General features: G+C 35.9%; 1 pseudogene across 1 annotated transcript; it reads left to right on the forward strand.

Annotated features, from left to right (window-relative positions):
* The first annotated feature begins 22,241 nt into the window (after nucleotides 1-22,241).
* LOC112630048 lies at nucleotides 22,242-23,156 on the forward strand (annotated as a pseudogene). The gene has a single exon (XR_003120799.1). The product of XR_003120799.1 is annotated as a 60S ribosomal protein L6 pseudogene (transcript).
* Nucleotides 23,157-24,209: the final 1,053 nt, after the last annotated feature.

A 24,209-nucleotide genomic window follows, 5' to 3' on the forward strand; every position in this document is an offset into this window, starting at 1 on the left:
AAAAAAAAAAACCTAAAACAAAGAATGATAAGTTAATAAGCCAGTGATTTAGTTAAGAGAATTCTAAAAAATATTAATCTAAAGAAGACCAAAAATTAAATAGAAATATCATAGGATCAGATGTAACAAATAAAAGACAAAACGATATTAGATTTAAACCTATCATATTGATAATTACAACTAATATGAATGGCTAAATACTCCAAATATGCTTTCTACCAGAAAGTAGCATTAAATGTAAAGGAACACATAGGAGAAAAGTAAAAATGATAGAAAAAATTATACCGTATAAATATTAATTTTTAAAAAACTGGCATGATTATATTAGCATCAAACAAAGTAGACTTCAGAATAAGACATATGACTAAAGAGAAAAATCTAATAATTACAAAGAAGTTAATACAAAAAACATTGAATTTGTATGTGCTTGATAACAGAACTTTAAAATCTAGAAAGTAAAAATATTATCAAAATAAAAGAAACTCCCATTTAAATTAAGAAATTTCAAAACTTGTCTCTAACTGACAGAACAATAACAAAAAAAAAATCAATCATTAAAGAAAATTTGAATGACACTAACTTTATCTATTTAATATTTAGGGAATATTTCACTCAATGACACCAGAATACCCATTCTTTTCAAGTGCACATAGAATATCCACAAAGCTAAATTTCACTCTATGCCAAAAAACAGGTATTAATAAGTTTAAGGAATTGAAATATTATAAATTGTGCTATCTGTTGTGATATTCACCAAGAAATCAACAACAAAAGATATTTGAAAACTTATAAATATTTGGAAATTATGCATTACATTTTCAAACAGCTCAGTAACTCATGAGTCAAGGAAAAAGCACAAGGTAAAATTATAAAATATTTAGAAATAAAGAAAATGGAATAATTCAAAATTTGTGAGAAGCAGTTTAGCCAGTGCTTTGAGGAAAATTCATAGCATGTAATATTTATATTCAAAAGTAATTGTCTAAAATCAATCACTGATGGTCACACTTTACAAAGCTAAGGGTAAAAACAGAAAGCAAACGTAATCTAAAGTATGGGAGAAAAGAAAATAATAAAGACAAAAATCAAGGAAACAGGAAACCATAGAGAAGATCACTGAAACAAAAATAGATTTTTAAAGAAAGTCAATACAACTAATAAAACTAACCACACCAATGAAAAAAACACACACACACAGAAGACTCAAAAACATTAAGAATGAAAAAGAAGATACTATACATTCTACAGATTTAAAAATTATAATAAATAAAATTAGCTACTTCATGTCAACACAATCAGCAACTTAGGTAAAAATGAGCAAATCTTGATAGACACAAATTCATATCCTTATTCCAGAAAAATAAACAATGTAAGTAGACTCAAATATATCTGAAGTCATAGTTTTAAAAGTTTTATCAAAAATTTCAAAGTCAGTTGGCTGCGGTGGTAATTTCTACCAAAAATTTAAAGTAAGAAATAGTAACAACTTTACCTAAACTCTTCCCACATATAGACAGAGAGAATGCTTCCTAATTCATTTTATGAGGCCAGCATCAACTGATAGCAAAACCAGATAATCAGAATAAAAAAGAAAGAAGAAAAAGTACAAATCATTCTCCTTTATATATTTATAAAATAGCTGAATTTATTATCAAAAGTTTAGTAAATCTAAAATAAAAAGTAAATGAATACTATAATGTTTCATGAGTATATGGTTTATCCCAAGAGTGTAAATTTGGCTCAACATTACAAAATCAATCAATGTTAGCCACAATATTTATAGAGTGGAAGAAAAAAACAATTTATTATCTCAATAGATTTGGGGGAAAAATAGCAAATCTAGTACACAGTTATAATAAAACCTCAAAACAAACTAGAAATGGAAGGGAACTTCCTCAACCTAATAAAGATGTTGTAAAAATTGATTAACATTATATTAGTGGTAAATGCCTGATAATTTTTTTTTTTTTTTTTTTTTTTTTTTTGGAGACAGTCTCATTCTGTTGCCCAGGCTGGAGTGCAGTGGCGTGATCTAGGCTCACTTCAACCTCTGCCTCCCAGGTTCAAGTGATTCTCCTGCCTCAGCCTCCTGAGTAGCTGGGATTACAGGCACATGCCACCACGCCCAGCTAATTTTTGTATTTATAGCAAAGATGGGGTTTCATCATGTTGGTCAGGCTGGTCTAGAATTCCTAACCTCGTGATCTGCCCTCCTCGGCCTCCCAAAGTGCTGGGATTACAGGCATGAACCACCGCACCCAGTTTAGGCTGATAATTTTCTTCATAGAATCATAAATAAAGCAAGGATGTCTGCTTTTACCACTTCTACTTAACATTATAATTGAGGTCCTAACCATTTCACTAAGGTAGTACAAAGAAAGAAAAGGCAAAATATTTTGAAAAGGAAAAAGTGAAACCATATTTATAGGCATAATCACAAAATTGGCAAGATTTTAGAAATTTATTTTAAGAAGCTGATATCTTAACTGAGTTTATGAAGTTTGCAAGATACAGGATCGATAGACAGCAATCAATTATATTTTTATATACTGCTAACAACTTGACATTGAAATAAAATACTGATAAAATTTACAATAGCTAAAAAAAACCCATAAAACATGCACAGATAAATTTAAGAAAAATGTGTAATATCTGTACACTGAAACCTACAAAAGAGAGATGTTAAAAAATATTTGTGTATGTGGAAGGATATACTTTGACCCCTACCTCACATCAAATGCAAAAATTCACTCAACGTGTAAAATAGACTTTATTGGGAAAGTAACACATAAATATTACATAATTTTATATTAGGGACTTGAGCTTCCTAGAATTTTGGTATCTTTGGGAGGTCCTGGATCCATTTCCCCATGAATTCCAAGAGACAACTGTATATCCTTACCTATCAAAAAAACTTCAAATAAATAAATGAAAAACTAAAAACTATAAATCTTCCATAATTTAAAATAGGAGAGAAGTCATTAGACCATATGTTAGGCTAATATTTATTGTATATGACACAAAAACCATAAGCCATAGATAAATATTAATAAATTTGTATCAAAATCGAAAATGTTTGCTCATTATTAAGAAAATGAAAAGGCAAGCAAGAAACAGGGAGACTGAAATATATATTGTGTATATACAAAAAAAAGTGTATTCAGAATGTAGAAGGAACTCTTTATTCCCCTTTAAAGGAGACATGCAAATGACCAATAAGCATGTTGTAAAAAATGCTCAATATCACTAGTCATCAAGGAAATGGAAATTAAAAGTACAATGAGATGCATAAAGTATATTTTAAAATAATGCATCATGATATGGTTTAGATCTTTCCAGGTAATCAGAGATGATTTGTCATTAAAAACTGCTCAAAAATAACAGAAAACTTTCAGTAGATAAATTAATCATTAATTTCATTTGTTAATTACTATACATGATAAAGGCAAGATAAGAATGACAAAACTGAGAAAGTAATTTCTTGTCTTAGCAAAGCTTGGCTGCACAAAAATTTTACCAAATATTATGTTTAACTAAAACAACAACAAAACATTGAGATTTTATTTCCTTTAAGACAAGAGCCAGATGAGTTTGATGAATTATTTTAAGATAGGAAATTAAATGAGGTTTCTTACTATAGTTCTTTTAAGATAGGAAATTAGATGAGGTTTCTTACCATTGTTCTTTTAAGATAGGGAGCTAGCTAAGAATGTTCAGTACTTTTGCTTTGGTTCAGCATTGTAGTGTTTACCAACTGGTCAGTGCATTTGGGAAAGAAAATTGCTAAGAGGCATGAGACAATTCTGCAGAATATTCGAGCATCTTCATAGAACCCCAACAGAATGCAAAGAAGTGACTACAATTTGTTAAAGCTAATTAGCCTGCAGTCTAATAAAATCCATTTTTTTGCTTGCATGCAAGGAATAAATTCAGAGAAAGATGAAATGTTTGTTAAACAAGAGGGAGAAGAAATTCAACTTTTGCTAAGCTTGGGTTCCCTCTGAAGGATTCTGAGGAGGGTCAAAGGAAAGGAAGAAAAGATTGGTTGCTGTTTTTAAGGAGGGAATTGAAGACACGAGGATTAACCAGAGATTGGCTGCTGTCTTGTGACCAGAGTGACTAAACAATTGGATATCTGCTATAATTAATGAAACGAGCAAAGCAGATCTGGGACTTCATTGGAGAGAAACCAGTAATCACTCAAAGTGGTGTCTTCATGGCATTTTACAACTGCAGCATGACCTTGGGAGATACAATGTTGTTAAATTTGCAGCTGACTTTATCTGTGTCTGTCTTCCCATCCTGATTAATGGCAGGATTGCTTTTTGCTTTTTCCGCCAAAGCCAATTTTCACTCTTCAGTCCTAGATAGTTTTTGACTCTTTCACAACTAAAGGAAAAATCAGTAAGATGGCCAAATACAAGATCACTTTACAAATTCAATTGTTTGTCTCAATTACACCAAGAATAAGTGGAAATAAAATTTAGGAAGGAAGATATAAATTAAATCTCAACCAAACAGGGAAAAAAACAAAAATGTTGAAATTCTCTTTAATAACATAAAAGAATATGTAAATAAATGATGTTAAAACATTATAATCTTGATCAGGATAACTTAATATTGAAAAGATATCAATTCCCACCACTCTCACAGAATTAATTATCAAGTTCAAGTCAATTTATACCAATATTTTGGGAAGAAACTTTAAAAATATTAACTTTAAATGTAATATGAAAAATATCCACAATTATTTAGGGGAATATTTTAAAAAGTAAATGTAAACTAGAGTAAAGCACACTACTATGGTATATAGGCCTATGATCAATCATAGCAATGAAATAATTTATAGACAGATAAGTAAGCCAGTAGTCACAGAACAGGAGAAAAAGCCCAGATGCAGACTTATCTATTCATGGAAACTTAGCAAATAAGGGAGGTGGCATTGCAAATTACAGGAGATTTGCACTGGGGATTGTTAAAAGAAAAACTTCAGTCAAATTTAATTTAAAGGAGTATAATTGAGCAATGAATGATTCATGAATTGGGTAGTCCCCAGAATCACAGCAGATTCAGAGAGACTCCAGCACAGCCACATGGTAGAAGAAGATTTATAGATTTAAAAAAAGGGAAATGACATACAGAAATACGAACTGAGGTACACAAACAACTGGATTGGTTACAGCTCAGTGTTTGCCTTATTTGAACATAGTTTGAACACTCGACAGTGTATGAGTGATTAAAGTATGGCTGCTGGGATTGGCCAAGACCCAGCACTGTTACAGGGGCACACTCCTAAGTTAGGTTCTCAGTCTTGTCTATGGATTAGGTTAGGTTGCAGTTTGTCCACTAGGACTCAAATATAAAGTATGGAGTCCTTCTCAGGCCATGTTTAGTTTGCTTTAACAATTCCCCACTTTTGGTCACTTCCTTAATTTTTACAGATGAACGAAAACTTTAGTTAATGATGCCACTATTACCATCATAAATGTACTTACTTGTTCTTGAAACCCACTGTGAAACAGAACAGTGAGTTTTGCAAAGATAGGAAAAAGGACTTGAGGAGAGGATACTTCCTTATGCTGGAATACCCTGTTTACAGGAGAAAAACAAAACCTGGTCTGTTCTAGGCTCTATGTGTTTTCTTAAAGTCTTAGTTTAATTATGTCACACTTAGCACAAGTGATTCCATATTGGTTTGGTTTGGATTGTTAGGGCCTACTGCATGAGCTCAGTCCAAAACAATGGCCTCCCATAACTTTGTTTAAAAAAAAATCCCTTTTTGGTCAGGTTCTCACTTAGGTGAGAGTGTGACCAAAACTTAGGGCCTTAGTTCCACTCTCAGTTTCCATCATTTTGAGTTTCCAGTCTCAGCATGTCATTCATAGGTTATGGTGTCCTCATGGTCACACATTTCTTTCAGCTTTTGACATTCCAGTTGAAGAAAGACCATATGACATTCTAGAGATGGCTGCATGCAAACATTTAACATCTTTGAGAGAATACAGCACACCAGGGAGACTATTATTATGACTTTCAGGACGATAATACCAAGAGTTTGGAGTATGCTCCCTACCCAGGGTCCCCATAAGCCAAACCACCTAAAATCAAATAGATCAAAGAAGGAGCTAGATAAAGAGTCTACTCACTTAACTGAGTGGTCTTTTTGTTAATCCCCTGCAACTAAATCTCTATAATACCCAATGTATTTTTCCATAGGCCACAAGTGCCAGCAGCTGCACAGATACTTCACAGATAGTAGAACTGTTTAGCCAGTTCTACTATTTAGCATAACTTTCACAAGAGAATTTAAAGTCTGTTGTGTAACCATAGCATTTTCAGTGGAATCTGTTACAGGGCCTATCATGAGGGATACATTTCTAACATTACTTCTTTTACTTCAAGCCACGGAAAAAGGACTTGAAAAATGATGCCTTATAGAAGAGTGAAGGTCTCTTGGCAATGTTATTTTTAACTCAAGATGTGGGTTAACAGGAATGAACCAATGTTTTGTTTCTGACTGATTATGAGGCAACATATGTACCATTAAAGTTTAACATCTGCATTGGACCTTCATTTTTTATCTAATAAAGTATAAGTTTATCCATGTATAAGACTGGCTGCAAAGTCCTTCACAAACAAAAGTATATCCCATAAGTGCACTTAACAGTCCCCTTTTCACTTCTATTGTTCACACAGGCATAAGCAAGGGGAAAAAATTCAAAGATAAGTCTCATGATAGTAGAGAAGCCTTAATTCATGATCTTGGGGAAAGCTGTTCACATCAAGGATGCCATCTTCTTCTGGGGATACATTTCCCTGAATAGTTTTACCTTAATGATTCCAATGGGTATACAGTTCCAAGAGTGTGGAGGGACCCTTCTCAGTTGTGAGATTATGAACCCAATGTTCAAGGTCCCAATGTTTTGCTGTAGTGTGGATTACAAGGACAATCTCTCTCTGATGTTCTCAGAAGATCCCATCTTCAGGTTTTACATTGTGAAGGGGTTGTTGTCCTCAGTGAAACATAAAATGTTCTCTTTACCTGGTGAAAATACACTGTAGCATAATAATCTACTATCATAGCATCAGCCGTTTTGCATGGGAAAGTTTTTATACAACCAGAAAACATGCATTGAAAATGAAAATTGAATGAAATTCTTTTACAAATGTTTAAATGGCCCATCAGGTAGCCAAATGTACCTGAAGGTTTGATCATCTTCCCAGGAATATGGATTTAACAAACCTAACATTGGTTATAAACTATTTTAGCAATTTATAAGTGACCACACCACACAATATATATTTAATTTGGATTATTTTATCTTTTCTATGAGAAGTCATGGAATGCAGAACCTTTAATAACAAGAGTTTTAAGGACTTAGGAAGGACCAGGTAGCTGTCCTGGTTCTTCATGAGTCCATGCTTAACATTGGACTTATGTCTTCTTCAATATCAGTTGTTTCTCCAATTTAGGTGCATAGCAGTAATAACTGATGGGTTATCATAGGTAACTTGACTTAGGCCATGGAGTTTATTCAAATTGTATATCTAAACGATTTTAGTATTGCCTGATTTGGCAAGAAAATCTGGCAAAGTATTGTGTTGGTACTTAATTTTTTGTTCTATTTGGATTAGCAGTTTTATAAACCACTCAGTCTTTTTATTGAAGTTTCAGGAATTTTTACTTAGTCCAAATAATATGAATTTAAAGTTATTAGAAACCTACACTCAAGAGTGCTTTTTTAGGGTCCTTTCTATCCTTTCATAAGCCTCCTAAAAGATACTATATTCTAGGATTTTGTGTGCTTGTGAAGTTTTCAGAAACTGCATCAACATTATGTGATTAACTGGAAATGACTTTAAACAGTCATAGTTAGAGACACAATTGACAAGGAAATCTGGTTATTTCTGTGGTCCACAATAACTTAACATAATAATTTTAATTATAACTGATAGCATATATTCAGGTAATAGAATTTTAGAAATCCCATACAATTTTGGAACATATATTAATATTATTCACTAAATCATAACCTGAAGAAAATTAAACATTATTTCTCTTTTGACAATCCTATGTAACTAAACATGTTAAATAATCCTGTTTACCTCTCTTTCGGATGCTCCAGGTGTCTTCTGTAGCATACAAAATTTAGGGGTTCAAAAAGACAATTTTGAAGCTGAAATTTGATTTTGGGAAGCCTATCAAATATGTTAAAAGTTTAAAACACTTGATATTATGCTTAACCAGTTTGACCATGAGGTGAGATTCTTATAAACCTTTTATAACCCTTTAAAAATGTTTGTTAAAGAGAAGATCAGTGCCTTAAGAAAGCCTTGTTGTGCTTTGATTCCATTGTTCAATTTATGGAAAAACCAAATAATACCGTTTTGAGTTTAGTCAATATGTTCATACACAGAATTTCTTTTACAAGATTAATTTTTACAAACCTTCCACAACTTGCTCAAATTTTTACTCTATCTTACTTAATTTAAAACAATTCTTTAACTGTTTATACTAGGCAAAAATTTACATTCCCATGCCTTCTTATAATCTTTTACTAATAACATATTTTACTTTCCTTACACACCTTGCACGTAAATCTATTTTCAGTGGTCTCAGTTATATGTTATAATGGTAACTTTTAGCAACTTTTAATTTTGGTACATAAATTTCCTTTCAGGAATCCTTTCTTGACTTACACAGACCGTGTACAACATGCTTCGATTTTCTGACTTGTCCTAAACAACCCTCTTTTTAAACAACAGGTATTTTACTTTAGGACAAGAATTTAACATACAAGATCCTTTTTTATACAACATTTCTTTTTCTTATAAACTTCTTTGCACAGCTAAGGTTTATCTAGAATCTAATGTCTCCAGTACATTGAACAATTTTTTAACAGTCAAAGCACTTTATAACCTTAAAACATTTAGCAAACCTAATGTCTGGACTGCATAATTTAGACCAAATGTTTACATTTTTAAAGATATTTCTATTTTACCAATAATCTTTAAAACCTTGTTTATTTCCAAAAGATTATTTTAGTCACATGAACCAAAAGGCATTATAGTTTTTACTTTTCTGACAAAATATTTGATTTAAGCACTTATTTTTCTTTAAGCCAATTAAATAGAACTCTTTCATATCATACACACAACACATATACATATATAACTATGCAGACAGAAGAAGATCTGGTAGTTCTAAGTTTTTTCATTTATCAGTTTCTAAGTTTCTTAATTGGATTATGACTTTAGAGTGGAGTCCTTGGAAGAAATGGCTAGGAAAACATGCAGTTTCTAGAACCTATCAAGCAGTAACATTTGGAAGGCAAAACAGATTTTGAAAGGGATCTGTCCACTTTTAATTCTTGGAGTTCCATGAGGAAAACAGTGTGTGTGTGTGTGTGTGTGTGTGTGTATGTTTGTGTGGTCTTGTTTTTGTTTGTTTGTTTTTTGAAAATGGGTTAGTGGTGCCTTCTCTGTTTTTCCAAGAAATCCCAGGATATCTAAAGTTATCTTAGGGCCTCTCATGTGTGCATTGAGTGGCAAGACAAAATGAAGAAAAATAATTCAGTCAACTGAGAAGAAAAAAATCTTTTTGGCAGGAAAAACAAATTCAAGAAGTAAAAAACCATAAAGCCTTTTAAATATATCTATAGCTTGGATATCCACTCTTAATTAAGCTGACTTTTAACTATAGTGCTATTTTAAAAATCCTTTTGTTACCTGACTTTAGCCACACAAGCAGCCAATATTTCTGGCTTTTGAACTTTACCAAAGATAACCTCCCAGTTGCTCAGACAAAGGAAAGTTCAAGACGGCTGGTGGAGGGGAAGAGAATCAACAAATGGTAAAAGTCACACAGATATCAAACCAGAAAGGACTCATTCGCTAAGCTGAGACTCAACCCTGGGCCACCACTGTGAAAGGACAAAACCTTAGCTCCTGAACTACAGCACTTGGCAGTCTCCATTGCCCTTCCCAGAAGGAGTCTAGAGTAGTCAATTCTGAACTTGCAAAGGCTTTTAACTCTCAAGATAATTTTTAGAGCTAACTATGACGTGAACCCAAAAATTTCTTTTCTCTGGAAAGTGGAGTCCAAGAGAAAGTACTGCCACATGGTTACAAGGTCAAGCTCCCAAGGACATAAAACAAGATGGAGTTCTCTTACAGTTGTTGTTTAATCCACTTCAGTGTGTTGTTCATTTGGAACATTCCATTCTAAGTTATCTTCAGTGAGATTTCATCATTTCTGTAAGAACTTGCGGCCTCTGGGGCCTAATGTATAAGCCATAGAGAACTCAGTTTTTCAGAAACTAAGGATCTCATTTTTACTAAGATATTGGCTTCAATTTCAGGTTCCCCTGATGAACTTAGCCAATGATTTTTCCTACCAAAGTGCAAGAAAAATGAAACAAACGGGTAGAACACAAAAATCCCTGTGAATTTCCAGAAGTCAAATTTTACAACATTTGCAATATCACCATTTACTACCAGTTTCTTTCTGACCCAGTCAGATGTAAGAGGCCTCTCACTGGATCCAAGCTAGTTAATTACCAGATCAAATCCCATCCTGGACCCAGTCCAGTTTCTGTAGTGACTTCCAAACCCAGTTTGGAACAGAAACTTGCTCAAAGAAACTCAGAAACACAAATCTATGGAGCTCTGAAATCCAAGAGAAAACTTACCATGAGTGTCAGTTGCTCTGGGAAATCAAAGGACACAAGAGGGTGCAGCGGGTACCTTTCTTTTTCACTCAGATCTCCTGGGGGTCATTAGGTCTACTTCAGATCCCACTTCGAACATCATCTGTTAAAGGAAAAACTTCAGCCGAGTTAATTTTATTGGAGCTTAACTGAGCAATGAATGGTTTGTGAATCAGCCAGCCCCCAGAATCATAGCAGATTTAGAGACACTCCAGCACAGCCATGTGGTAGAAGCAGATTTATAGACAAAAAAAAAAGAAAGAAATGACATACAGAGATCCAAAGTGAGGTACAGAAACAACTGGACTGGTTACAGCTCAGTGTTTGCCTTATTTGAGCACAATTTGAACACTCGACAGTGTATGAGTTGTTGAAGTATGGCTGCTGGCATTGGCCAAGACCCAGTCACTGTTAGAGGGTTATGTTCCCAAAGTAGGTTGTCAATCTTGTCTACCTATTAAATTTGGTTGCAATTTCTCCACAAGTACTCAAATATAAAAGTAAGGAGTCCTTTTCTGGTTATATTTAATTTGCTTTAACAGGATAATGGGTTATTTAACAACAGTTGCAGAGGAAAGTGGTTCACTATGTAAAGAAAAGTAAAATTGGATCCCTCCCTCACAGCATATGCAAATAAAACTCCCAACTCTATCAGATACTTAGAATTGACAGGGCTATAAATTTAAGAGAAGAAATGTAGAATTTTCTTGTCTCTTCAAAATAAAGAAGAATTTACTTTTTAATAGGGGAAATACAAACATAAGCCAATCAAAATTAAACATTTTCTTCATAAACCATTGACAGGGTTCAGAACATTCTACCCTAAAATATGTCATCTCAGCATATTAAATATTTTAAGCTGAACAAATTTGAGAAATAGCAGATAAATAAAGGACTCTCTGACTGTGCCCTGGACCAGGCCATAGATGCTTTATGTGAGAGGTGCCCTCCATAGACTCAGAGGAAAGGAGACTATCTTCAAAACAGAGAGACTCTGAGAGGAAGTTGAATGAACAGGTCCTACCAAGCTTCCCCCAGTTTATACCTAGCTAATACCCTTTCATCCTATCCTTTCCAGTCTTCATCAACTCTAGTCTAAAAACATACCGGGTTAACTGTTTCTTCAGGTTTTCATTTGTTTGTGAAGGCTCCTGTGACACATAAAACATATTAAATAAATGTGTATGTTTTCTCTTATTAATCTGTTTTTGTTAGAGATATTATTCCTTTTCTACACCACAAACAGAGGAAACAGGTGAGAGAAGTTATTTACTTCATTGAAAGACTTCAAATAGTATATAAAATAAATAATGTTGATATAGATATATATTTATTTTATATAATATACACTTACAATATAAAATTTAAAACTGTAATGAAATACTATTTAAAACTGGAATTAATTGCATTTCTCATTGTCAAATTTGTATGATATTTTTGCACATTTCAAAATATTTGAACATTTTCCTCTGGGAATAGGGAACAACCTCACATACACTCATGGGTGATACAAACTGTTTTGTGTCTGACAATCTGTTGAAAAAGTGTAGGTCTTATGAAATAAAAGATAGATATTTATCAAAAATCATGAGATCAAAAATTAGGTAATAGAAAATTGAAGAGTATAACTTAAGATAGCAAAACATGATAATGCTTCTGCTGCTTCTGAGATTAAAATGGTAAACAGAAAGGAGTAATAAATATTCTAGCCAGTCTTGACTAAGAATTCCTAGCATTATACTGTTATTATGACAATATCACCTCTATAAATTTGAAACTTCTATAGGTGTATTTTCTATTTTCTTACATTCTTAGAAGCTAGTGACTCCATTATTATTGAGAAATAAATACTGGGAAGCAATTATGTATAGAAATCATAAGCAGGGTCTATATAAGACTTAACCTTAGCTTTGTAACATGGAATGTGTCATTTCATTAATTTCTGTTTCACAGGAGACAATTATTACAATTATTTCAAGAAGAAAAAGCAAATCAAATGTTTAAACATTTTGCAACTTTCAGCTTCATTGGAAAGGATGCTTTTGTCTTTTGTCATGCTGTTGTTAGCTTAAAGCATCCTGTGTCTTCCAACAGAAATCTTGACAAATGATATTTTTTTCTTTTACTTCTACTTCAATTGTTAATTGCATATTTACAATCCTTCAATCAAGAGGCAAAGAGAAAAAGATTAGAAAAATTTTCTATCTGTCAACAGAACTTTGTACCATAATGGAACATCTACTCATTAAATATAGAGAACTTCACGGCATCAATAATAAGTGTTATAAAGGGCACAAAGGTATTATTAATTCTAAAGGAATTCAGGACTGGAAAAACTATAAGTCATTTTGACAGTTGCTATGAAGACCATTACCAAATGCTATGTTTACTTGACTAGGCTCAATTTATAAAACAAGACCTACAAAAAAAGAATCTGCAGTTTAATCAATTGAGATGTGCTATTATAAACAACTGCTAATGGACTGAAGCTTTGCATCCCTTTTTAATGATGGAATTGCGATTGCATTGTTAAAAATTAGGGTAATTACTAGTGTGGGCAGTTTATGTGCATTTTAAAGAGAACCTTAAATCAATGAAATAAAACTGTGGAACAGATTTAATGTGACCATAAATGTTTCTTTTTTAAGTTAAATTAAGCTAAAGATGCCAGTCTATTTAAACAAAGTATGTGATTACCTTTCCAGGGAGAATTCACAAAGGTATTTGTTTATCATGCAAATTAAGGAACAATAGTGAATTTAAATTCCCAACTATATCATTGATTAAATCTGTCTGTATATTCCATGTCAAAATTCAGTTCAAAGTCCTGGGAAGCAATATTTTATCTTTCTTTGCATTTTGTTTAGTTTAAAAGGAAAATAGTTGGAATATCTGATGATCCAAAGAATCTAAGAGGTTAGATGATGGATTCCGCTATAGTATAGGGAGTGATATATACGCTTTGAAATTCTCTATTTGAATTTGATCAACACACATGAGAAGTAGGTTTTAGTGACATCATTAGCTTTTTTAAAATGTGAACTATTTATTCTTGCATTTATTCTACTAATATATGTTTAATGTAAGTCATTCCTTTGTATGGACTTTTGTAGGCAATAAAAGACAAAGATTTCACAGAAAAACATATACTTGATTTGTGGTTTTATGAATTAACTTAGGAAGCACTTTATAACATGTATATGCATTCTCCTTTTGTATATGTGTGTGTGTATGTATAAATTTATATATGTGTGTGTTTATGTATGTAAATGTAGCTATATATGTATGTGTATATGAGCATGTGTGCCTGAATGGTTGTGTTTATGTGTTAAAATAATTCACTGGTAGGTCATTAGCCTGAAGTGGCTCCAGTGCTGTGGGTTCCTATACGAGCAAACAGAAACTCAACTCAATGTAAATGGTAAAACAAAACCTAAGCTTAGCCAATCAGAAACTGCCAACTAACATCTAACCAGGGACTTCCCACTGGAATGATCTAAGTAAGGCTACTGCTTCACTTCAACCAATCACATGTTTTCTTTACCTTATGTGTGTGCCCTATAAAACTCTTCTGTTGTACTCCACAGTGGAGGCCTCAACCACTTGCATCTCAAGCAGTTTGATTCATGAATCACTATCTGCTCAAATAAAGTCTCTAATATGTTAATGTGCTTTGATTTATCTTTTAACAATTTGCACGTGTCTGAGAGTACCTGTGTTGTACATATGTGTCTGTGCATATGGTAAGTATGCAATGCACAGAATCACACCCAAAGTTAGAGTAAAAACAGTTTCACCAAAGTAGGGAGATCAGTATGAAAGGATAGATGCATCTTTTGGTGATTTTATAGTGTGAACTTACCAAGTATTTGGTTTTTCCTATTTTACGGTGATGTCAATAACCAATCAGAAAAATGGTGGGGGAGGGGGAGATCAGACAGGATTCTGGAAAGACAGTAAATGTTGTGGGAGCACAATTATTGGGTCTTGTGAATTTAAACACACACACACAAGCACACACATACACACACACACCTGAAAGGTAATGTGTAGCAAATTAAATGTCCTTGGATGACATTTTAAACCAAACTAAAGAAATGGTCAGGAATTTCCAATAACCCAAACTATAAAGGATGGAGTCAAACTACCAACAATCACAAGAGCTGTATGGAATAGGTTCTGTGAAGAAGAAAACAGAAAATGATTAAGAAACCCAGATAATTTCACCACAAAATATGTCACCCTGATACGCTGATTATTTTAAATTAAAGGCCCGCGAAGATCAGCAGATGCTCTAAGAGGCTTTTCTTTGATATTCCCTAATCTACCTTAAAACTAGATCCACCAAAGAGAACACCATTGCCTTTCATTTCCTCCCTGAAATGTTGCTATCACGGAAAAGAAGATGGAGGAATACCACCACATCTGGATGGACTTATTCACAAGATCATATTTGTCTCTTGGGCTTACTCAGATTCCAAAGAGCATCATTTATAAGTTAATTTCTATATCCTGGGTGCATTCATTTTCCCTAATAATTACTTTACTACCCCTTTCATTTTCCCTCTCCTCCTTCTCCTATGAAGAAAAGTATAAGCATCTATCTGTACACCATTGAATTATTGAGTAATCACTCTCCTATGATTTCCCATCATGCATATTAAAATTAATTTGTATGCGTTTCTCTCCATTAATCTATCCATTGTCAGTACATTTTCAGTGAAATTTCACAGGGTGAAGGGATGCTGTCTCTCTGTGCCCCTACAGTTCTGGCACTGTAAGCAGGATAAACTGGAATCACCCTTGTCTTCTGGAAGCCACAGTCAAGGGAACCCAGGACCTGAAAAGCATCAAAAAGAATAAGAATTTACCAGTCAGACCCCCGGATGTCTATCTATGGAATTCAGCCTAGGGAGCAGTAAAAATTGTTACTTATCTCTTTATCCTTTCTAAATTTAAGATTAATGGGAGAAAAGCATTTGTATGGCTAGTCTTGAATGTAGCAACTCTGGTGTACTTTTTGGTATGAATATTCATATTGTCTGATTCATTTTCCTCCCAGAACTAGTCTTTCTTTCTCCTTTGTCCCCTGTCTTCTTGTGTCATGTGTTATTGGTTGTACTACAAGATAGAACATGGGTCTAAAGCTCCTATAAACCCATTGTTTGAGCTGGTGCTCACAGACTGGTGAGTTTTAGGGTTCTTGTCAGAGTGGTGTTAGTTTAGACAAACTGCTGTGGGCCCCTGAAATTAAAAATGGATAAGGTTTCCCTTTTGTCTTGTTTTATGTCCTTGAGAGCTTGGCTTGTGACCAAGTGGGAGTACTCTCTCTTGGCCCCTGTGATTTAGGGGGCATTATTTTCCAGGAATGTCAGGTGGCCAGTCTGAAAAGATTGGACACTCAAGACACCTAAAATATTAAGCAGCATACTCTCTGCCTGAATATGACAAGCACTCAGAAAAAGTTCTCTTGTTATAGTAGGTAGTTAGTCAGGCATGAGCCAGTCAGGAGAGGGCTCCAGTCTCCACCAGGAATGTCAGGCGACCATCAGGTGATGGTTCAGAAATTATCACATTTCCTCTCTAAAAATGATCATTGGTTGCTGGTGCCAGGGAGAGGCAATTTCTCAAATAGATAATAACACTTGAAATTGGTAACCAGCTTCCAGTAAAATCTCAGGAATTGAGCGGGCAGTCTTGAGCATGTTCATTAAGAGGCAAAATGGCAGAGTATCATTTTCAGGGGGCATTCCATTGGAAAAGAGAAGAAGGCCTCAGGTGGGCATGCGTACAACTTGCTAAACACTGCGCTTGCTCGCCTCCTAAGTGTAAGCAGCACATCACACATGCAGGCAGCTCACCCTTAGGGAAGAATGAAGGGAAAGGGGTGCAAGACTCTGGAAATGGGCCTGAAGTTCTAGGATCAAGGTTAAACAGGACACTTGTCCTTCAAGTTGCCTGCTTGGATTTCTTCCTAGTGTACTTTCCTTCTCCAAGGCTTTTTAATAAACTTCCACTCCTGCTCTGAAACTTGTCTTGGTCTCTTTTTTCTGTCTTATATCCCTCAATCAAATTCTTTCTTCTGAGGAAGGGAATTGACATTGCTGCAGACCCATATGACTTCATTGCCAGTAACCTGGATATTTGCCAGTCTTAACAAGAAGTCCTGTGCATAAGAAGCTTTTGTTGTCCCAATCTTTGTTATCTGGTTAGTGCAGGAAAAGTGCAGTCCCAGGAAGGCCTACTCCTTGTCAGGAAGTCTGTGCTGGTGGCATCTCAGAAATTTGTGGGATACTGAAGACACCGCATATACTTCACTGTGGAAACAAGAGGCATTTTGCTTTCTTAGCCTATTTCTGGGAGTAACATTTTGGATATCATAGGGGCTTCCTCCTCTATGTCCTCTCCAGGAATGCCTCTTGATTATATGGTTTAAAACTATCCTGGTCTTCCCTGAATAGGTTTAATGGATTGAGTCACTATTGGAATAAGTACACCATTAGAATTTTTTAATCATCAATGGTCAGATGATAGAATGTTTTTGACTTAGAAAGGCTTCAATCTTTCAAAAAAGTATCTTAGAGAGCTCTTATTCTAAGCAGTTGACTTATTTGTACAGTAAAATCAAATTAAAAGACACATAATAGTATCATGCCTAGCCTTAGCTATTCTTTTGACAGAATTAAAGAGCAGAAATCTGACCTAGAGCAAGTTAAAATCCACCCTCACCCTGGTTTAAGTCCTCCTCTCACTGATATCTTCCTTTTCCTCAACTCTGATCCTCCAGAGATCTTTTGGATTTCTGAGCTCCTAGTCTAATCCCCTTTCCAAAATCCAGCCCCAGTTCCTCAATAAACTTCCTTAATAACCCCTAAAACTACTGCACATCCCATTTCTTCAGAAAATCATTTAGAGAACCAGCTGCCAACTTTAATGCCCACATCTTTGTGAGGTTTACAGAAAGCACTCAGTCCTGATCTAAAGGTCTATGGCACATAAGTTGGTGTGTAAAAGCTGACAGATAAGAACTCAGCCCTTCAGAGAGTCAGAGAGAGTGCGGTCGGTCTTGGTTCCCTGTGCCTTATGATATCTCTTACTTCCTGGGGCTGTGGGAACAAATTCCATCAGCTCCAGACCTCCCTACACAGTGCCCTCAGTCATGTATCCAGGATCCTCCCCACAAAAACTCACATCGCCTGCACAGTAGCAGATCTTACGAATTTATAAATCCCTTTTATTCCCACTTTCAGAAGATTCTGCTAAGTTTGGGGAACAGTTGGGGAGGTTAGCAGCCAGTCACAATCCTACTCATGGGAACGGTGACTGGCTACTAAGAGGTGTACTTTCTATCTGTGATTATAATGCTGTTATTAGACAGGCCAGGAGGCCTCCACGAGAAAACTCTACCCACAGAGGGAACAGGTGGCCAGAACCTCTTCCTGGTCCCCCTACAGATGACCCAGAAATGGCTCAGCTTAATGCTAATATTCAGGTTCTAATAGGGGCAATATCAGAGGCCAGTTCTTAAGGTAAATTGGTCTAAGGTTGAATTATACACCCAGAAGGAGGGAGAGCACCCTAAATCTTTTGTTGAGTGATTTACACAAGCTTTTCAGAAGCATACTGCATTAAATCCTGAAGCATCAGAGCATAGAAATCTTCACAACCTTGGTCAGAAATCTACTTCCTGATTTAAAAAAGGCAACTCCAGAACAGTGTAATTGGCTGGGCTGGTCAGCCTCTAAGTGTTATAATGAAAGCAACTACACAGTTCTTTGAAAATGACTTGCAGGAAAACATGAGAACAAAAAGAGTTAAAATATATGGTTTTTGCTTTGCAGGTTAAGTCTCTACAAAGACAAAAGCAGGCCTCGGTAAAAAGAACAAAGTGTTCCCATTTTTCACGTCAATTATAGAACACTCCACCTTATGTTTGCGAATGTGATAGAAAATCAGGGCACTGGAAAAATCATTGTCCTACACTTAAAAGAAAGGAAAACTAGAAAAAAAAACCCTCCTTAAAACTCAGCATGCTGAGAAAGTTCATTTTTTCCCTCCTGTGGGACAATACTCCATTGATTGAGGGAGTCAGCTGATCTTCAGTCACACCCCAGAGCCCACCATTAAACTTAGAGGATTTGGAACTGGGTTTTTAAGTTGATACTGGTCAACTTTCTCTACTATTTGATCAAGTGGAAATATCTCTGCCTGTCACTTCTGATTCTATTAATGCTGTTGGAGTCTCTGGGTAACCTATTTTATTGCCTATATCTAAGGCCACCTCAATATCCTTAGGCTGTCTTAACACCACCATACCTTTCTAGTATCTTACTCTTCACCAGCAAACCTTTTAGGTAGATACTTGTTATGTAAATGTAACGGCATCGTGTAATGTAATAAGGAAGGTGTTTTTATTTATCTGTTCTCAGACCAAACTTCAAACTTTCTACTTTTCCTAATGGAGACACATCTTAATCTAAATTCCTCTGAGAATACAACATTACAAGATGTCCTAGCTAGTCTGTGGGTTTCACATACAAATGAAGTTGGACTGCTACTGGGTGCAAGCCTAAACACATTTACTGGAAAGGAACAAATCTTTTCCTTCAGGAGCTTAGTACCTCTTTTCGGGAGATGCAGAGTAAGGAATTGAATCTATAATAGGCTGCTTTTTACAGTAGTGAGTGCTTATGTTTACTACCTCTCCATGTAACACCCCTCCCAATTTTACCAGGCAAGAAAGAAAGAAAAAAAAATTGATTCATACAGCAGTCAAATCTATCAATTTGTACAAGATCTAAGAGCCATAATCTCCTTCTGTGCCTAATTCTTTTCCCATCCTCACCTCAATTCCTGCTGATGCAGCTTGGTTTACAGTAAACCAAGGAGATAATTAAAATGGACTCACATACCTTAGGGATATTGTGAGTATTTTCTCAAATCCTTAAAGTCAATTTAGACTTTATATCCTTTATCCAAAGATCTATCCTTTTTCAGTAGGTTGATCATTTTTTGCTCTCCAACGAGACTAACGGGGTACCCTTATTGACTTCATTCTCCTAAAAACGCCAGCTGAACAATGCCATAAAACATCCAGATCTAAATTTCAATGGGTGCAGACAATTGTTACCTACTTAGGATGAGGCACTAAAAAGCTGAACCCAAAATAGTTTTGTGCATCCCTCCTCCCAAAGTAATGAAACATATGCTTAGAAGTATCTGGCTATAGCAGTCAATGGGTTCTAATTTTGCTGTTCCTGTTTAATCATTATGTGCCCTTCCCCCAGGTATCATTCCAGAGCCCATTCCCTGGCCCTCAGATGCATTAAACTTCTTTAAAGCCTGAAAATTAGCATTGTTTACATACCCTGCTCTCAGTTTACCTAAGTTTGATAAAGCTTTTGCCATGAAAATAATGAGATTGCTCTTCTAGGGTAGGCTTTTGATTCTCAGATCTGTCCTGTAGCATATTTTTCACACCAATTGGACCCTGTAGCAGAAGACATGTCCCATGCCTGCATGCAGTAGCAGCAGCAGTTGCCCTGGTTGACAAAGCCAGCACTGTTACCTTAGGTTCTCCTATTCATCTCATGTTCCCTATGCTGTGTCCATTATCTTGCAAGTTTGTAAGATGTAACACCTCTTTATGTGATAGTGGAACACCTATGAGCAAGCCATGTTAATCAATCTCTCCGTAATCTTACATTATTGTGATATATTTTATTTTATTTTATTTTATTTTTATTTACTTTTTAGAGATGAGGTCTCACTCTGTCCCACAGGCAGGAGTGCATTGTTGTGATCATAGCTCGCTGCAGCTTCAAACTCTTGGCCTCAAGCAATCCTCCCTCCTTTTACCCTCCTGAGTAGCTGGCACTACACCATTGTGACGCTTAAAATCCAGCTACCCTCCTACTTCTCTCTGCTGATGAAGACCTTCACTTCATTCCATAAGATTGCCTTGAAGCTATAGAAATGGCTTTGAAGCCATGAGAGGATCTCACAGACATCTCTTTAAACAACCCAGACACTTCTTTATGACAACTCTTGCAAATGAAATTTAAAGGCAAACATAATAACTGGCCTTGATATAGTTTCTCCACATGAAACTCTTGAGGCACGTTCTCTGCCCTCGATAATGTCAGCACAAGCTGCTAAGATTGTGGTTCTCACTAGAGCTTGCACTTTGGCAAAAGGAAAACTGCCACTATTTATACTGACTCCAAATATGCCTTTGAAGTCTGCCAATTAGTTGGCACAGTTTGGAAATCCCATGGGTTGTTAACTTCTGCTGATATCCCTATTGCCAATGGACACATAATTAATGCACTATTACAGGCTATTCACCTTCCTACTAAGATTGCTATTGTTCATTGCCTGGCCCACGCTAAGAAAACTGATACTATATGCCTAGAAAGTGATAGGGTAGACAGTACTGCTAACTATGTGGCCAAAACCGACCACCTCCCATCTTTTCTCACCCAATTTATTAATCTGTCTTTATTCCTCACTGATGTTATTGGTCATCAGATTAAAGCCCCACAATCTGAAAAAAAAAATAGATACAAAGGAGTGCCAAAAATTATTAGATGGATTGTACACTGGGCAAAATTGGCTTCCTTTTAACATTTGGCTTGCACTTATTTTCCATCAAATGGGACATATAGGCAGAGAAGGGATAATCAAGGAACCAAAAGATAATTGGTACTGCTCTGGGATCTACAATATTTATGACCAAATTATTTTCCAGAACATTGTTTGTAAATTCCACCTAATTTCTGAAGGAAACTAACTTACTTGAGACAGCCCTCCAAAGTCCACACTGTCGCTTGTGGTATTCCATATAGATTTGGTAGATTTACCTCCACTTTTAGTATTTTCCCACTGTTTGGTTATTGCCTGCATGTTTAGTGGATGGACTGAGTGCTACCCAATTAGCATTCAGTAGCTGATGCTACAATAGTGGTAAAGAAATAAGTACCTGAGATTATTTTGCATTTTGACATCCCTTTATGGATTGAGTCAGACCAAAGGACTCATTTTATAGCAGAAATAAACCACTTGCTTGCAAAAAATCTAGAGTACTCATTAACACTTCAATACCCCATAACATCCCCAATCCTCAGGGCAAGTGAAATATAGAAATCTATATGTAATATAAAAAGAACTTTGGGAAAAGTCTTATCAAGGTACTAGACTTACATGGTGAGAAGCATTATCTCTGGTCCTTATAAAATCTGGAATGCTCCAAATAGGAGACATGAATTAATCCATTTTGAAATAGTGTTTGGTCACTCCATACATACTGAGACCTCCAAACCTTCCATTCCTGGGTTGAAGGAACACTATGGGTATTTCAGTGAGCAATCTGATTCACGACTAGCTGTGTACAGGGACTAACTAGTATACTTGGGGCATATCAACAGGTAGAAAAAGCATGACCTCCACCATCAGACAAGCCTCACCATCCTTTTTGACCAAAAGATTGTGTGTAAATGAAAGTTTTTAGAGTTCTCTTTCCCATCTTGCAAGATGGTGGGTGAAAAAGTTGAGAAGCCAGATACTAAAGAGAAGAAACCCGAAGCCAAGAAGGCTGATGCTGGTGGCAAGGTGAAAAAGGGTAACCTCAAGGCTAAGAAGCCCAAGAAGGGGAAGCCCCATTGCAGCCGCAACCCTGTCCTTGTCAGAGGAATTGGCAGGTATTCCCGATCTGCCATGTATTCCAGAAAGGCCATGTACAAGAGGAAGTACTCAGCCGCTAAATCCAAGGTTGAAAAGAAAAAGAAGGAGAAGGTTCTTGCAACTCTTACAACAAAACCAGTTGGTGGTGACAAGAACGGCGGTACCCGGGTGGTTAAACTTCGCAAAATGCCTAGATATTATCCTACTGAAGATGTGCCTCGAAAGCTGTTGAGCCACGGCAAAAAACCCTTCAGTCAGCACGTGAGAAAACTGCTAGCCAGCATTACCCCCGGGACCATTCTGATCATCCTCACTGGACGCCACAGGGGCAAGAGGGTGGTTTTCCTCAAGCAGCTGGCTAGTGGCTTGTTACTTGTGACTGGACCTCTGGTCCTCAATCGAGTTCCTCTATGAAGAACACACCAGAAATTTGTCATTGCCACCTCAACCAAAATCAATATCAGCAATGTGAAAATCCCAAAACATCTTACTGATGCTTACTTCAAGAAGAAGAAGCTGCGGAAGCCCAGACACCAGGAAAGTGAGATCTTCGACACAGAAAAAGAGAAATACGAGATTACAGAGCAGCGCAACATTGATCAGAAAGCTGTGGACTCACAAATTCTACCAAAAATCAAAGCTGTTCCTCAGCTCCAGGGCTACCTGCGATCTGTGTTTGCCCTGACGAATGGAATTTATCCTCACAAATTGGTGTTCTAAATGTCTTAAGAACCTCATTAAATAGCTAAGTACAAAAAAAAAAAAGTTTTTAGAAAAAAACCCATGCTGTCACCTATCCGGGAAGGCCCTTATGAACTCCTAACCAACTACACCCCCATAAAAATAAAAGACAAATGCTCCTAGACTGATGTGAGCCATGCCAAACTATACTGGGACGATTGGAAATCTGTCCTATCAATCTGTCCTATTCTCCCTCTGATCTTCCACCATGGACCTTCTTTCAGTCTCTTACTCTTATCATATCACACTATACTGGGACAATGGGAAAACAATTCCTACAGGTGACCTTAAAGTAATGATTTCCAGAGCCAATCCCCAAACTCCTAAAGCAGAAGGTAACATGAGGTAGACTGCTATTTTCCCAAAATCACAGATGGAGAAACCTTACTTTCATCTAACCCCACCACCTTTTCTTTAAAAGCCTCTCTCTTGAAGATAAAATGTAAAAGGACTCCTTGACACTCTTTTTTTTTTAAGCCTTCTCCTTTGTGGATAACCTATTGGAAGTTTGTTGAAGATGTTATCAATCTGTCCTATTCTCCCTCTGATCTTCCACCATGGACCTTCTTTCAAACCTCTCTTACTCTTATCATTTACTGCTTTTGCAAAAGGTCAGGCACAGACCTGGCATTCTTTTGCAGCTGTGTTCCAAACCCTGACTACATTAACTCATCAATCGAATTGCTGGTATGTCATCATCTACAGGATGCAGAAGAACCTGAACATATTTTCATTCCTGTCACCAACAGTATCTGGTGGATTCGTTCTGGAAGATGAATGTATAAGATATGGCATCCACAACTAGGGAAGCAATGTCTTCAGCTTGTTTTGGAAGTCAACTGAGCATGGAAAATCCTCTGTGGGAGCTCAAGAACTGTCTTTTGATCAGGTTAAATCACTAGAAAGTAATTTTTCCTTTTGAATTTGATGTAGTCTAGATATTTGTTTTGTCTAAATCTCATGTGGAAATGTAATCCCCAATGTTCTAGGTGGGACCTAGTGCAAGGTATTTGGGTCATGGGGGCAGATCCCTTATGAACAGCTTGGTGCCATCCGAATGGGTAAAAGTTCTCATTC

The sequence above is a fragment of the Theropithecus gelada genome, chromosome 8 (assembly GCF_003255815.1).
Source record: "Theropithecus gelada isolate Dixy chromosome 8, Tgel_1.0, whole genome shotgun sequence".
NCBI lineage: Eukaryota > Metazoa > Chordata > Mammalia > Primates > Cercopithecidae > Theropithecus > Theropithecus gelada.